This window comes from Triturus cristatus, chromosome 10, assembly GCF_964204655.1.
Source record: "Triturus cristatus chromosome 10, aTriCri1.1, whole genome shotgun sequence".
Lineage (NCBI taxonomy): Eukaryota > Metazoa > Chordata > Amphibia > Caudata > Salamandridae > Triturus > Triturus cristatus.
In genome coordinates, this window is record NC_140593.1 from 1,152,269,468 (window position 1) to 1,152,284,491 (window position 15,024).

At 43.5% G+C, this 15,024-nt stretch overlaps 1 long non-coding RNA gene across 1 annotated transcript in view; it reads right to left on the reverse strand.

Moving 5' to 3' along the window:
* The window catches only part of LOC146796793 (uncharacterized), a 147,267-nt gene extending 132,495 nt beyond the window's left edge, over positions 1-14,772 (reverse strand). Inside the window, exon 1 of the long non-coding RNA XR_014969957.1 lies at positions 14,671-14,772. This is a non-coding gene — a long non-coding RNA (uncharacterized LOC146796793). The remainder of the gene's footprint in view (positions 1-14,670) is intronic.
* Between the last annotated feature and the right edge of the window lie 252 nt (positions 14,773-15,024).

A 15,024-nucleotide genomic window follows, 5' to 3' on the forward strand; every position in this document is an offset into this window, starting at 1 on the left:
TTTTAGAATCGCAAATGCACAGTTTGATGCATGTGGCCCTAAATTTTCTTGCATTTCCTGGGTTGCCCTGGTCCAAGAGTCCTTATAGATAACCATAGCTACTTGTAAGTTCTGAGATGTCAGAAAGAGAATTCTATAACCTAAGAAAAATGTAGGTGGAATTTTGTGTAATTCCAAAAGACTTTTATTTGGAACAAAATCACATAAGTGGGTTCTTTTAGCTTTTAGGAAATTGTGGATCCTATAATGGGGTGGTTGAAATTCCCACAAATTGTGAAGAGTCATCCTTTGTTTATTTATCGTTAGTAAAACCTTGTTCTGCAAAAACATGCCTTGCCCCAAATTCTGCTTCTCTTCTGGTGATTGCTGAAAATAATATGGAACCCATAACATCTTAAGTGGATGAAGAGTAGGGCTCCCGGGTTTACGGTGTTTATTTTTTTGCCATTTACGTCTGTATTTATCCATATTTATTTTTTGCTAATTTTACCTGTATTTATCCATATTTATTTTGGGTTTTGTTGAAATATTAAGCTGAAATTAGTATATTTCCACATTTATTTTACTGATAAATATTAACTTGTGCTTGAATGTCTGCCACGTTTAAGTGCTGTGAACACCCGCAGAAGATATATCTGTGCACTTATATGAAAATATGCAAATTTCTTTATCAACCTTGTGCATATCTACTGCTGTTAAAGCCTCTATACTAACATTCCTTTCTTTTTTAACCCCTCTTATATATCAATCCACACACCTATTGGGCTGGCGGTCATGGCAGACAATATTTAGAATTACTCAAAAAGCAAACCAATTTCCGTTTTTATCCAAATTTAAAAATAAATACAAACAAGAAAATGAATGTTTTCTGTCTGTATTTATCTGTAAAAATCAGTAAAAGCGGAAAACAGGGAGCCTTAATGAAGAGTTAGAAAATAATTGTAATGTTTATTAGATTTTTATTTAGGGTATCTTTGAATGTTTTTGTAAAACTTTATTACTTAAACATTTAAAGATGTCTGCCTTCCGGTGAAATGATTTAAAAGAACATTCAAAGACTACATGTGCACACATAGGCAGCCATTTATGTTTTTTATTTAAGTTTTACAAAAATATTTAAAAAACGCACATATTGGCAAAGCCAATAGACTGGTAGTCAATGCTACACCTATTGGTTTTGTCAATACTTGTTGTATTTGCATGTCCCTCAATGTGTCCCTCATTTAGTTTCCCTTTCTCCTCCCATTTTGTATTATATATTATCCATTTTCCAGCTAATCCCCCTTCATCCTTTCACGATCACACCAAAACCAACACACCTACAAGTGCAGAGTTCTCAACAGGTGTGACCGAGAACACTGCACAAAAGAGATAGAACAGCTTTAGGTGGGGATCTCAGCCAGGATCCTAGAGAAGAGTATTTTTGGGAGCATGTAAAGAAGTACTAAAGGAGTAAACTTAATAAATCCTCAAAAATGCTTTGATGAATAGGCTCTATGCCAGTGCTTAATTTGTAAAAGGGTACGTGCCAGGGCTCTCGTCATGATACCACTGCAGCTTGCTCCACACATTGGCACTGCCATGCTCCCAGTGATAGTAACAACACACCTACTATTATTATTATTATGTGTTCTTATATAGCGCTCAACTTACCCTTGGGCATCTTGGCGCTTGCATTGGGAACCCGTCCTGGTTTTTCCCTGTGAGAAAACCCATACTGGGCATCCCCAAGGTGAAAGCCAGGCATCCCGCCGCGGGGGGGCCGTTGTGGAGATTAAGCAAGCTTGTTGCCCAGAGCTGCATAGTGTGAACTCGTGCTTAGAGTGGGCACCGAAGCGAGAATTATCGAGTCCGTGGACAATTGGGCTCCGGACCCTGCCGCGTCGGGAATTGAACCCTGGTCCCGGGTCTGACCTCTGCTTCAGGGTATGCCTCCTCTAACCAGTGAGCTACACTTCTCCACCTACTAACAATAACACTAACAATAACACTAACAATAACACTCCTACAAGTCTGACAATTCAGACTATTCCAGGCCCCAAAGCTATAAGATTGGCTTGGGCTGCAGGTAAAACTAATTTTCAATGTATATTGAATTACTAATTAACTGTTGCTGTGGTCAGCTCGTCATTAGTCAAACAGCGCCACCTTGCGGCAGACTGTCACAAGCGCCGGTGTTGACAATTAGGTGACGGTGCCAAGCATTGGAAACCACCAGCCCAAATTAAGCACTGCTCTATGTTTGCATTTATTAAAGCAATATCAACCAGAATACATTTTAATTCATGTCTATGCCCTGGAAAATATTCTACGCATTTGTTTTTCCTATGTGAGTAAAGACCACTTGAATTATGCAATAGAGGAGGACAAATTACTGAGCAGATTTGATTATAATGCCACACAGAAAGGAAAATGTTCGGGCAAAATTAGGCAAATAATGAATGCAATATTTAATTCAAACCAAACTTGTAATGCACAAACTCCCAAAGCAGTTATATGTTTGGGAGCCTCAAAAAATCAATCACCCTGATACGTGGGGTGTTTTTTTCTGTGCTTCAAGGCCATTGTTTGCTTTCACGTCCCAGGATCACCATCCCTGGTTTGACAGTCTCAGGAAGTGACCTCCTGTGAGTGTTCCACAATCCTAATCCGGGTGGAGTGACTGTAACTGTGACCTAGATTAATGATTTCTGCCAGTGGAGCTAGTTGGGGATCTACCAATGGAAACCCTACTGTCATGCACATAATTTCTGGGTTGCCAGGGGTCTCAACTGCGTCCCCTGGCTTGCCCTCTGCTACCCCTAGCACTGCCTTTGTGACCCCTGGCCTCAGAGGTGGCAAACACAGGGGCAGCTGGGGCTCCACTCTAGAATTTTCTGTCAATAGTGTAATAAAAATGGAGTACAACAAGCTGGAATATGCCCTTCCATGGCAGCTGAGGGAAGTAAAGAATGCTTTTAAATATATGTTGTGTGCCTGCTTGTGGGTGAGAATGTGTTTATGTGTGAAAGTGTATATGTGGGAATTTGTGTGTATGTGCAAGTATGTGTGTGTGAGTGAAAGTGGAGGTCAAAGGGCGTGTGATGTCACTTCGGCTACCCCCGGCATTTCGGTGAATTGACGCCCGTGTTCTGTGCCCCCACAACTAAATTGGATGGGGAATTACAAGATTGCCTGATGTTCTGCATCCTCCAACCTCTACTTAACCCTTTAAGGCATAAACATGTAAACATCAAGCTAGCTTCTAATCAGCACACTAATGCTTATTCTCTTTCCATTCACACATTTGTATTGCATAGTATTTGTTCTCCCTTCCCTATAGTTTGACTTTCATGCCAGAGACCTGGGACCTAACTGTGGTGTAGTCACCTGGCCAAATCTGGGCAAATGAATTTAGTTCACTGTCCTTCCGTTTGTGAAAAAGTATAATGTGACATTAATATATGTGATGAACAAAACTCTGTTCCTATCTATTGGCCTGACTTCATGCTAACACCTTTTACTTCTCATACTGATGCCAGACATGCAGTGCTGTTCTGTGGACTTTGTATATTAGGTGCCCCTATAGTAATACATTATTCTCTGTAAATTATACCCATATCCAAGCTACATTTCTGCAATACCCTTCCTTCACTTGCCTTACATTGCCCACTTGGACTGTAATTGGCTAATTTGCTTGAACCTTTTCTTTAAAGTCTTACTTTAAGAACAAAACGTTCAAATATCTAATGACAGCAATTTTGAATGAAAATTAGGGGTGTAGAATAATACTTCCCTGGCCTAATAGGATGAATTTAATCATGTTTCATTGTAACAAATTTGCAAAAACATATTTAGGAATTATTTTGATCTCATTTTAGAGGGAAATGTTCCAGAAAAGTCTCATGTTTTGCTTTCAGAAAGAATAGGGAATAGCTCGTGTATTCAAAGAATAAAAAACTAATAGATTTCATGACATTAAAAAAGTGAAATCCCAAAATGCATATATGTATTTCTACATTTCATAAACAAGAACAACATTTGTTATGTGTATTTGTAAATGACAGTATCACCCGTGAGGGTATCCTAGTGCTGAACATTTATATTGTGTCTGCCATATAAGTATTTACATCTCTGAATTAGAACCCATTATTTATATTTGGAAGATAAGCAGTGCTTGCTGGCAAGAGCTACAGTTCACAATAGCCAACTTGCCTGAGGATAACGTATCATTTCCTTTAAATGAGAAATGGGACACATTCCTTTATCTAATTAAATTCACAGCTACCTAGGTATATTTGTGGAAGAGGCCATTTGATGGGAGAAGCAAAGTTTTGTATATCTACTGGAGACAAAACATTGGTCCAGGACATAATCTTCAGCAGATACAGGGATATGCAGTAAAATTACTTTCACCACAGAAGATTTTTATTCAAAATACTTGGTATGTAAGGATTTTTCCACCAGCTGTAGGTTTCAAAATAATCATAGGGCTATGCCCCTTATGTTGCACTATATTGAGATTAGCCTTAAAATGCTGAAAATAGTGATGGTTGTTGTGTTTGTAGACAACCCATTGAGCTATACTGTTGATTATAGAATAGCATGGCATTGGACTGCTAGCAGCCATTTTCTATGATGGTTTAGTTATGTTAACAAATGTGCTCCAAACTGTGAATATGGTAGGCCCAAGTGATTGCGCAATATTATACAACAACTTGTTGTTCACAGAGTTTTGCTCATATGTCAGAGGGAGCAGACACTGCAGAATGACCTTGGATAGATATAAGAATGTATACTCCTTCCAGATGGTGGTGCAGCCCTGAATCACTCCCTTATTCATTGTCCAAGTTTGTAACTTTGTCATGTGGGTGTGGTTTGGAGGACTTCTGATGAATATGTATTGTATTCTGTGCTGGTGGGGGTCAGTTCCTCAGCTCTCATATACTGATGCGGGCTGTAATGGACTCTCTCTGCAGACATTATTCATAAACTGCTTGTTTGCATTCTCTACTGGCTGGCCGACTCTTCATTGATATAGGTAAGGCCGAGAGGTGGTTTAGTAGCCAGAGTGACCCTATTCGAGTCACTTCCTTCACAGCGCTACAGATTATCACCCTTCTCCAAGTAAATAAAGGGCCTCATGTATTGGGAATTGGCAGAGGGCAGCGCTGCAAGTCTTCTTACTGAGCTGCCCTACGCCAATGTGAAAGGGCAGGAATGCACTGTATTTATGAAATACGATGCATTTCCGTTTTTTCCCCGTCTGCTGGCACACAATTTCCCGCCTAGTGCCAATGCAGGCACCCTTCCACCATAGTGCAAGAGTGTCTGCGTTGCATGCAGGATTATTTTCGAGCAGGAAAGGGCTCCTCCCTGCACAAAAACAATCTAGAGAGGTGTCTTACTCTTTCTACAGAATACAGCACACATGGAAAGAGGAAAAACGAGGAGAAATAACAATATTTCTCCTGGTTACGCCTGTTCTAGGGATTCGCAAGGTTTTGGTGCTACCCCAGGTTTACTTGATTGAGTGTATCTTACGCACCATCAAAATCCATGGGTGTTGTGTGGGAAAACTCTAGCAATGCCCAGGGAACGCCTCCCTGGCAAAGAGTAAGGCAACGCAGCGACTTGCACTCCCTTGTCTTACTCCATATCTATGAGGCCACGCAAAGTGGCTTTGCGTGGCCTCATAGATATCATTGAGAGGTTAACACCGCCAAAGCGTGCGAAAAATAACACTCTGTAAATGGATACTTGTATAGCGCACTACTCACCCGCAAGGGTCTCAAGGAACTTGTACAAATACTGCTGTGGAACCCATCCGGGCTTTCCGTGTGAGGCGTCCACTCTGGGCACCCCCAAGGTGGAGGCCAGGCATCCTTAGCGTTGTGGAGATTAAGCAAGCTATTGCCCAGAGTTGCAGAGTGGGACTCCATGATTGGAATGGCACCGAGGCAAGAATTATCAGGTCCGTGGAATTTTTTAGCCCAAGACCCACCAAGGCGGGGAATTGAACCCTGGTCCCAGGCTAGACATCTGCATCAGGGTCTGCCGCACTAATCATTGAGCCACACTTCTCCACACTGCTCTGGCAGCACAAGCCTCTCATTAATGAACCTCGAAGTTTTCTAGTTTTTTTTTGCCCTGGCCCAATTATATTGCTGCATTTTGAGATCATTTTCATCATGCAGCGAGATAATTCTTGCCAAGATCATGCTTTTTATGCAGCAGCGGTAAGGCAAAAAACATTGAACCACTGCAAATGTTTTTAACTTTTCGATAGACCTCTGCGAAAATTGCAAATAAATATCAAATTTGCACTGTATTTATGAAATACGATGCATTCCTGTCTTTTTCCCCTGCTCTGGTGCACAATTTGCTGCCTAGCGCCACTGCAGGCACCCTTCCACCATGGTGCAAGAGTGTCTGCGTTGCATGCAGGATTCTTTTTGAGCAGGAAAGGGCACCTTCCTGCATAAAACCAATCCTGAGAGGTGTCTTCCTCTTTCTATGTGTCCTGCAGAATACATCACACATGGAAAGAGGAGAAATGAGGAGAAATAAAAATATTTCTCCTGGTTACGCCTGCTCTTCGGAGGCGCAAGGTTTTGGTGTTACCCCAGGTTTACGTGATTAAGTGTATCTGGCGCAGCGTAAAAATCCATGGGTGTTGTGTGAGAAAATCCTAGCAAGGCCCAGGGAATGCCTCCCTGGTGCAGAGTAAGGCAAAGCAGCGACTTGCACTGCCTTGTCTTACTCCATATCTATGAGGCTATGCAAAGCCACGCAAAGTGGCGTTGTGTGGCCTCATAGATGTGGTTGAGAGGATTGCACTGCTGGAGCGTCCGAAAAAGGGACGCTCTAACAGCGCAAGCCTCTCATAAATAAGCCTTGAAGTTTTCTATTTTTTTTTTGCTCTGGCCCAATGATATTGCTGCATTTTGAGATAATTTTCATTATGCAGCGAGATAATTTTTGCCAAGATCATGCTAGAAGGTGGCCTGATATATGCTGTCCACTAGTTCTAGTGGGCACCTTGTATCAGTCCAAACAACCCCTTATGGTGATAGGTTAAAGACAACCTTTATTGAAAGCTATCCTAGTGGTAACTATGGAGAGCAGCCTTCAGGCTAAGTCTTGAAGGAATGTAAAGCAGCTTGTTTTACCAGTCTATAATCTCTTGAATGATCAAATGAAAGGACAACCACACCAGGTATATATTCAAAATATATGTATTTAGGTTAAAACACACCCCTCTAGTCTCTTTATGAAACTGGAGTTCGAAGTACTTAATTTAGCAATCAACGGTAATAGCACAAATAAACGTTTGAGCCCTAGGGGCATACCAAACCATATACCAAAAAAGTGGTATAAGAACCATGACTGATCCAGACACAAGGCCTAGAGCCTGTAGAAGCGCTGGGACCCCAAGGAACCACCCAAGGTAGTGACACAGGGGACCCACGGGGACTGTATGCAGTGTGTAAAAACAACAGATGTATGATGGTACAACGCGTACCATCACAACGCGGTATGTTACATCGCGGTTTGGACAACGCAAGTCGTTACATCGACTTGCGTTGGAGGGCGCTGGATTTAGGAATAGTGTGAATTACTACTCCAACTCCAGTCTACGTACAGTAGGGAAGGTGTTGGAATAGTAATTCACACTATTCCTTAGTCTAGAGCACCCTCCAGTGCAAGTCGGTGTAACGACTTTCGTTGTAAAAACCACGATGTAACCATACCGCGTTGTAATGGTTGCGTGGTAAAGGATGTTTCCCAAAAACAACCGCAGGTTCCCGTTAGCTTCTATGGGCAATGTCGCGGTTGGAAATTTAAAGATTAGGGACACTTAGAATCGAGTCAGGACCAAACCCTTTTGGACTTAAGAAGTTCTAGGGCTGGTACCCACGGGAGCACCGGAGTACTCGAGTTACCTCACCCAGGGAAGCCCGGGTGCATAGGTGTCTTTTGGTGTCGGGTCGCGTCGTCGATTACAATGGAAGCTGGCGAAGAACTGCTGCTGCCGTGAAGAGGAGAAGTGTCCGAAGAGATCCAAGTCTGGATCTAGGATAGAAGGACCCTGAGAGCAGAGGGGACAGAGTCTGGGTCACTAGCCAGTGACCGAGGGCAGGATGGACCAATGCCCACTGATGTCGGTGCTTCAGGTGAGTTGATGTGTGTCTTGACTCTTCAGCCACGAGGTCCAGAAGGCGCCGATGATGACCAGGAGCTGGATTCAAGCTGTCCCATGAAGTCGGTCGAGTGCTGCGCTGTCGACGTCCAGATTGGACCCAACAAGGTTTGGCAATGACAAGTCACTGGAATTCAGAGAAAGGACTGCGGTGCAGACCAGCAAGGTCTGAGGGACTCACCCAGCGAGGGTAAGTCTGGGCACATCTGGAGCAACCAGGAAAACCCAATTAGAAGAGGAGTTGCCTTCGTGGGGACCTACCAGCCAACGGGCTAGCGATCACGAAGGAGCCTCAAGCGGTCGCACTTGAAACTGGCCCACGGGTCACTCGTGGAGTGGAGTGGAGGCCAGCAATCTTCAGTGCAGGAGGTGCTTAAGGCTGGGGCTACTCGGAGCCCAAAGTACAACTTCAAGGAAGTCCCAGAAGATAGTGTTGTTGCAGGTTCATGGTGTCCAGGGGTCACGGTTCCACGTCACCCACGATAGCCACGGGCCTCAGCTTTGCTGTGGGCTCAGGGTAGCCTCGGGGAAGTCTGGAAATCCACCTCTGGCGATGCAAGGACTTTCGCGTCCGGCGAGAGCTTCAGCGATGCAGACCGGTCAGTTGCTTCCTTGGTGCCTGCCAAGCAGGGGAGTCACTCCATGGGAGATTTCTTCAGTCTTCTAAGCAAAGTAGAATGTTGAAGGTCCAAGATATATATTGCAGAGTTTTGTCCAGGTTAATCTAAAATCGCTAGGACTGGGTTCCCATACTTATACAAAGTTTGCGGGTTGGACATCCTCGAGGGACCCACCTATGGGAGGATTTGGAAAGAGGGGTGGTTACACCCATTTCCTTTGTCCAGTTTTGCGCCAGAGTAGGGGCAGGTGGCCCCTGCAACCGGTTTGAACTGGACTATGCACAGGGACACCAAATGTGCCCCCAGTGCAGGACTTCAAAGCACCAGAGAGTGTTCACGCCCAGCCCCAATACACATCTGCCTGTCTGGGGAGGTGGTTACACCTTCCTGGGACAGGAAACCTATTGTCCAGGCCCCCCCTGCCGGCGTTTTGGTCAGCAGCAGGAGGCCAGACCCGTGTCGGTGGCAGAGGCATCCATTTTGTGATTCCAGGGCTCAAGAAAGTCCTACCGGGTTAGACCAGTGTGAACATGTCTCTCCCCCTAGAAGGGTGAAATGCTACCCCCGCTGCCAGAGCTGGCGGGTTGGTAGTATTCCAAAGCATTTGACACCAAACACGACATGTTTCCGTGCAGCCATCCCAAAGTTAGCATTTACAGCGAGGTTATAATGCACTTACGAGTATATGGTCAGGCTGCACCACAAACAGCATCAGAGGAAGTACTCCAAACGCTGCAGAGGGGCCCTGCTCATGCAGGGGCACCCTCTCACATAAAAACCAAGCACTCTGCCTTCAGGATTGTTAAGGCCTGCCATAGGAGTGACTTATAGGTTTTATATGTGTGTGCAATGATAGTGATATAGGTAGCCTATACCATAGTAAGGGGTGCAAGCACACCCTTACACAGGCTGCAGTAGCAGACCTGTGGTGCCATTTTGGAGTGCTTCCCAGGGGTGGCATAATACATTCTTCAACCCCTGGTAGGCCTCTGAGGTACCTATGCCCTAGGTACATAGTATACCATATACCAGGGGCTTATAAGGCACTCCAGAATCCAATTAGATATGTACCTAAAGTACATGCAAACCATTTTAGAGGGGAAGCATCTAGGCTGTGGTCCTGATTAGCAGGGCCACAGCCAGACTAAGGTCGAAAAACAGTGAAACACCAGCAAAATGTGTGGGGGTACCCGTGTGAAGCAGATCCTACTCTCCTACACATGCTTTTCATGCAGCAGTGGTAAGATGAAAAATGTTGAACCACTGCCAATGTTGTGAACTTTTCTATAGACCTCCGGGAAAATTGCGAAAATAAAATCAAATTGGGACATCAGTGCATGTACAATGGCTTTACTATATTCAGAACCTATCCTTCTGGCAGAGCAAGCCATGAACCTTTGACACTTCCTTTGTGCAAGAAGCTATTTTTCCTTGCATGTGCAAATCAATTACCTGGTTGAATCTCAGAGGAATAAAGAAACCCCCCATCGCTCCCTGTGCCGCTGGCATAAAACATAAGGGAGGCTTGACCCATTTCTTTTCTGTTTGTAAATGGCTTGTTGCCTTGGGCAATGTAAAAACGTGTCCTCTTTTCACTTCAAATTGTATTTGAAATGGCCCCTTGACCTTGGGTTTTAAACCTTGAGGTTATAATCCATCTGTTTCTATCAAACATGTTTTCACATACAGAATTGACTTGTAATTGGTAAAGGCGACTCAAAGCTTTATATACAAGGATGTAATTTTTTAGTTTGCCTGACCCAGTCATTCATGGTCCATTCATTTTATCTGTAGAGGTTGCTAAATCAGAAGGATATGTTTTAGTAGACAAACAGCAAAATAAAGATATAAAATTAGCTTTTAGGATGAAGTTAAAAAAAGAAATCTGCAAAGAAGGGTGACAAAGGAATGAGTTATATGTCAGAACCACACAAGCCATTAGAAAGCATGGCTTTATAACGTGGTCGTTACAATTAACTCATTTTTACCACTGCATTCCTTTACCACGCAAGTCTTTACAATGAGCAACAACTTGCCTTAGGGAAATCGCTGGACTTGTCATATGTCCCGTACAGGTCCATTGTCGTTTTCCCTTATGTTAGCCTGAGCGCATAGTAGGCTGCTCTCTGCTTTGCACACGTTACTATACAAACTTGTCTTGTTTTATGCCATGCTGCACTTTCACTACTGAACCTGCTGTTGTTTTTGCATTCTGTTCTTTACTGGGATATAGTCTCAATAACGTAGACAAGGTCAAGCAATAATGCCCCTTGTTATTCTGTTCTGGTCAGGCTTTAGCACCTACACAAAACAAGCATGTGCAACTGTTATCTGGGAACACATACTCTTTGTCATTTAGGTATACACAAACATGAAGAGAAACAGACGAGATCGCAACTGCGCCTGAGATGTAGAACCTTCATCTGTGTAAGCTAAGGTACGGGATCCGCAGCAAACACCCAGAGATGTTCTGATATATAACCACTTTGCTTCTATAGAAGGGGAGGTGGGTTATTCCACCCTGTCTAATATCATGACAGCGCCTTTAATGATTTATGGATTACTTAATATGCTGGCCGTATTTGTGTTCTTACTTGTTGTGGCACGTATACTGTATACTAGAGCACGATAGTTAAAATAAATATATTAAACGTTTCTCGTGTCTCTACCAGATCTTATTGTGGACAAGTACAAGTGTGAGAGCACAAGGGTGTGTCCTGTCACTGCGATTCTTGAGAAAGTCTGGAGTGTTGTTTTCTGGGGTGTCTAATCACTTGCTCCTCTCTGAGTGAGTAGGAGGTCAAGTGAGACACTATAGGTAGTCGGTCCTGGGCTCATGGGTACTAAGGTGGTAGGATAACTCAGTCCCTGACTACTAAGGTTCTATGGTCCCAAGCATAATTCTGTGATTCTGCAGAATCCCAGTAACATGGCACCACCAACGTTTGGTCTGGTATTTATTTGTGAGATGCCTGAGTAACGCTTGAGCCTGTCCACAATAACCTCTCACCTTTGCCTGGAGACGTCTGTGGTGTGGGGTTTTACCTCCTCAGTTTTTAGGCACCTCCTCTTGCTGTAGGTTTTTTTCAAGTTTGAATTTTAAAAGGTTTTTACCCACATTTGTGCTACAGTTTCGATCCCTTGTTTCTGCATATGGCTCAAACTGCTGTGATTCTGGATCATTGCTGCGTTGTGGTTATTCAGCATTTGTTTCAACATGGAGTCCCCAGTACGGGGTCTCCGGTTGTTTTTGTAGTCGAACCGGACCCTGCATACTGCTTCGAAGATTTTTACTCCTGGGTTACGTTTCCCACTATGGATGCGAATGATAATACACTTCATACTTATGCTGTAGCTAATATTCCTGCGGCTCATCGCCCTTATGCGATCACTGAGCTTACTCTTACTGTCTGGGAGCATTCCTGGTGTAGGAGATCACTTGATACCCAACTTGTCTCTTTTCTTAATGAATTTAGCACCGTTCAATGAATCTGCACAAAACGTTTGAAGATTAGGTACATTTCCTTTAGGTGCTTCTAGACAGGTTTTGTACTCATGCATTAAGCAGGGATCCTACAAATGACATGCTCTCTTTGTCCTTAAAGATTGTTTGAACCTCAATGCAAAAAAAAACTGCTTTACATATGTCCATCAAACTCGGCATGTAAGTAGAACTTTACTCAAGGAAGTACCTTTGCTTGATTTTATGTAAACATGTTCAATATTTTTCAAAAAAATTGTGTTCAAAAGGTTTTACTGTCTGGGCATGAATGGGTTAATTTGTAGAGCTATCTGAATCGTTAATCTGTATTTCCTTCATAGATTCATGAATTAATGGAGATTTGCAAATCCAATTAAAAAAGAAATAAAGGGGCGGGGTGTCCATCCCTCAAAAATATACCGGAGTCATCTCCTCTGGAAGTCCGTTTGCTAGACGGGCCCCTCATCTCAAAAGCAATATCTCTCACCTACAAAAAGCTGAGTAATAACCTGCCGGACACATTCCTGAAGCTCAGAGAGCGGTGGCAGGCTGACATTGGTCCGATAGACGACGAGGACTGGCAGACGGCACTTATGTCCCTGAGGGAGGCGGCTAGAACACAGAGATTCCGGCTCATCCAGCTTAGGATCCTTCATCGATCATACATCTCCGGCTAGAATAGGGACTAGACCTGACGACGGTTGCACGAGGGGCTGTGGACAGCAGGCCACATTCTATCACACCCTGTGGAGCTGCCCAAGGATACGTGCCCTTTGAGAGGGAGCCACAGAACACATGAACACTGCCCTGGGGAAAGAGGTAGAATTGACGCCACTATTGGGACTGTTGAATGTGTGGGAGGAGACTGATCTCACGGAGGTTGAACAACAATTCATGACGCTGGGATACACATTGGTGAAAAGAGAGCTAGCTAGGGGCTGGGGGGGAGCGAACCCACCACTTCTCACCGTATGGGCTAATGAAATGGATAGATGTATGTTGGCAGAAACTGCGGTTTTTGAGGCGCGGGAATGTCCTAAGAAATGGGATAAGGAATGGTCAAACTGGAATAAATATCGAGGGGACCCCTGTGTATCGCCTACGGTGGCCATGGAGATGCATAGACCAGGAAATAGGGTAGGAAATGCTTAATATGTATCTAAAAAACTATGTATGATTACTCTATATTGAAATCTTTATATATGTCGTCCATTTATGTTATGTATGGCTGTGATCGAAACCAATAAACAAAGTAAAAAAAAAAAAAAGAAATAAAGGCATAATACTGGACTTAGGATTTGTTTCTCCATTTATCAAAATTCTGCTGAAATTCCCATTATCTAACACAATACAAAGAGCCCTTTGCTATGAAGAACCCCAAAAAGGACATACAGGGGGAGCTGAACGTACCCTGACCCCATGCCTATTTATGGCCCTCAAGGCACTAGAATTAAAATGCAATCCTGTGTTAGATGCACTTGTCCCTGGGTCCAGCTGACATTCCTGGAATCTCATGATTGCCAAATCCTGAAAACGACAGTTTTGATCTGGCGAATCTAGAGTAGCGCAACAATGGGCAAATTGCTGCACTGCGTTATTCTGTCCCAGGGAGGCGATCCATGGTTGGAGCGTGGGTGTTCCCACGCATCCACCAATGCATTTTGGAGCATTCATAGATTTATCATCCGTGGTAGACCTGGGAATGCATCAAAATGCTATGCCTCCCCAGGTGAGGTGTAACGAGGAGAAATGTATTTATTTCTCCTTGTTACTTCCTCTTTCTATATGTGCTCATTCTGCAGCACACAAAGAAGGAGGAAACTGTCTCTCAGGATTGTTTTTGTGCAGGAAGGTGCATCTTCGTGCACAAAAAACAATCCTGTTTACATCGCAGGCACATTTCATCATGGTATATCTTCAGTCTGGTTGCACAGTGAAGACAGGATCTATGTATGAACATCTCCGTCACACGTAAGACATTAATACGAACAAACAAGGTAATAGAAGGGATGCAAGAATTAGTCTCTGCCATTGGTGATTGATCAGGGACATGTCAGGTCCTTCATTTTTCACCTACCATCCCACTCTGTACAGAGACCTGCCATGTGCCAATCAGTCCTGGTGCTGTTCCTTCAGGTGCAGTCCAGAACTGCCAATGAAACACCACTTGGTGACAATCTGGCTGTAAAGTGTGGTATGTAAATAGTCCTACTTTAGTGCTACTGTATGGAAACCTTCAGTAACCTTTCCTGTCCCTCTTTGCCTGGGGCATTTAAATATGACACCTAAAACCTCTAGAATAAGAAATTAACAAAGGCCTTAAGTGCAGGTGCTCTCCCAATATAAAATGCTACTACCCCTCATATAATTGTGCACAATTATATTACCTCATGTTGTGTGTTGCCATCCTGAATCCAATATGGGCGATTTTTTTTCATAAATTCATAGGGCCTGCTTCAGAAAGCTTCTTTCCATCAGGATGTGCAACCTGCTTAAGGAAATTCAAAAGTAAGTCAGATATATGGCATATTTGCTCACAGGTAAATGCTTGTAAATCTGGCCCGTGGGGAGTACTTAAATAAACCTCTGAGCCAGGTCGAACCTGATTTGCACAAATGCAGAAAAATAGAGGACTTCCCAAAAACCTTTTAATAGTCCAAATGGGATTACAAACACAGTGGCAGTGTGAACTGTGTACTTAGAGTTGTGTTCCAGTTCATAAGCAATTTTTGCTTTGCTAA